The sequence below is a fragment of the Pinus tabuliformis genome, chromosome J (assembly GCF_031772625.1).
Source record: "Pinus tabuliformis cultivar Carrire ecotype Pingquan chromosome J, CPIR1, whole genome shotgun sequence".
NCBI lineage: Eukaryota > Viridiplantae > Streptophyta > Pinopsida > Pinales > Pinaceae > Pinus > Pinus tabuliformis.
Window position 1 is genome coordinate 1,063,078,231 of NC_142295.1, and position 2,858 is coordinate 1,063,081,088.

Sequence of the window (2,858 nt, forward strand, 5' to 3'; positions counted from 1 at the left end):
AGGTATATATATCTACAAAACCCCATTTTTTGTCTTCCAATTTGGAGTCCGTTTCGAAAAAATTATACTTATGTTTTATAAGATGTCTCAAACAAAGTTTTAAAGATGATGATGATGTAATTTGTGTATGAGATCCCTCTATGTGTGAGACAATGGACTTGACCCATTCAATGGAGGCATATATCTTCTACCGCTTTTGATGTGATCTTATAATATTTTCTGAAGAAACAACTTGAACGATGGATATCCCATAACGGAATGCTTTTTCAACCAATATAAGAACCCTGCCCAAGTTATAAACTCGGTTTACGTATCTAGTGAGGCTTATGGGTAGTTGTGTCGGGATCAGAAGTATAGTGACAGTCCAACTAACTCAATCCCAAGCCTCTCAAGTTAATTTAAAACTAAATAAAAATATTTTTCCAAAAACACATAAACTATTATTATATTATTTTTATTTTTTAAAGTACCATAAAATTATTAAAATTAACATTTTAAATTACTCAATATTATATTATATAGATATCAGTCTTTCAGATTAATCACATAATTAGGATTGGGTCGACATTTGGAACCAACTAATGTGGTTCATCCTCACGACAAGGTGAGAAATCAATCGATCTAAAAGAATAAATAACATGGATTTGGTTCATCCTCATGACAAGGTGAGAAATCAATCGATCTAAAAGAATAAATAACATGGATGCATCATTTCCGAGAGTTAGTCGTTGAAAATTAGCCGTTGGTTAATTTGTTACTGAGGAAATATTGCTTAATATCAAGCTAAAAACTAGTTGTTATGTGATAATTAAATATTTTATTTCGATGTTATAAATAGATTATTTAATAATATCAATTTTTATAATAATAATTTTATCTAAAAACAATTAATTTTAATAATATAATTTGTTAGGGTTTGACTTATTCAAGATAAATTTGATAATATTTCAAATTAAAATATTATTAATTTCTATAATAAGAATATTATCTATTAAATTGTTTAATATTTAGTTAGGAAGTAGCTGTTATGTAATAATGAATAAATAATTTATTTTGATATTATAAATTGATAATTTAATAATATTAATTTTTATAATCATGTTATCTAAAAATAATTAATTTATATAATGTAATGTATTAGAGTTTGATTAATCCAAGATAAATTAGGTTTAGGAATAATTCAGATTAAATGATCTAGATTTCATTAAAAGTTAATATTATTAAGACTATTATTAATATGACCATAATTTGTTAGAGGAAAACTTATCTTGTTTATATAGGAGGATGGCTGAGATAATTTTGAAGGTTTACAAGATGAATATTAAAAATTTAGGATAAGTTAGGTCAACCATTTAGATTAGAAATTTACTCCTCATGTTAAGCAAATGAAGTAAAAGAAAATTAATCTACAGAAACAAGGGGGGATAAAGCCTGAAGACTAAAAGGGAGAATCAGAAAAACGAACAAGAGAAAGGAGAGGGAGGGAAGGAAGAGGAGAGAGGAGAGAGATGGAATCCAACTTTTACTTAATTTCCAACCATCATCCCTATTAAGGTTTCTGGCATGCCTGTCAATTTCAATCGCTTACCCGAGTTTCTTGTGGTGGAAATGATTAACCCTAGCAATGAATTTAGATTCTTCAATGCAGACATGGTGTTCCGATTTCTCTACATGTTCGACAAGGGCTGATGTGCGAGATCAATTGTGTCTAATGTCAGCAACATGTTCGATGATTCTCTGCTTAATGGACCTTCCTATTTCCCCAATGTAGGGGATACCATAGGAGCAGGGAACAAGGTAGACTCCTTTCGTGTCTTTAGGGCCGATAGGGTCCTTTCGGATCTAAGGGAATTTTTAATGGTCTTGAGAGGTTTGAAAGAGGATGTCATGCATCCACATATTAAAGTAAACTATGTAAAAAATAAATTCCTTTACTATCTATTACTGTTTAGATATGCAAGGTACTTATACATCTATATATATAACAAAACTGTAATAATTAAACTTTTTCATTTTGCTGATACATAAATGAACTACAACGTGACCTTAGCCTTTATTATAATATCATTCCCCTTTAAAAGGTTATTGTGTTGGATTTGATGGTTCTCAATATTCATCAGGATTTATAAGTACTAAGGTTATACTGCCACATTGATGTCGCTTTAGTACTGTCCTGTCCTATTCGACTAAGTCTGGAATATACATGCCATTTCTGAGTTTATAACGCAAAGTTATATTACTGTGTTGTCACTCCACTGGGCCTCCGTTAATGCTGAGTTATTGCTAGCTATTGTGGTGGCCTTGGTATTAGGGCTGGCCCTTCGGAAACTTCAATGTAGAGTGATGCCATTTTCATGCTTGGGATTCTGGTCCCCATCTACGGTCTCCAAGCTATGGCACTAATCCGACGGTGGGTAAAATCTTTGGGTTATTTTGCCTCGGGTGGCATATCATTCTTTGCTCATTGTTTCTCTCCTTCGAAGGAGGTCTTTGGTCTGCTTTGCAAGAGGGTTTCCATGTACAGTCATCTTCAATCTTTAGCTTGTGGTTGGTGTCGCTGGGTGACCGAGGCTACCTCTCCATACCATGATAGACCTTGCTGTTGTCTTATGGTTCTTCTGACGGTCAAACATGTTTCTATGCTTTAGCAGTTCGACAACGTTGGGAACTTTCAATTTATACATGTGTTATGAAAGTTGATTTCCATTACGAGATGCAAACTCCCAGTTTATACTTATATATTGTTTTAAAATGCAAACTTCTAATTGTGAACTCCTCCCAGTTCAGGTGGAGGTTTTTGTAGACGAAGCAGACTCCTGGATGAAGAGTTGGAGGAACCCTTGCTCAACTCGTCAAGT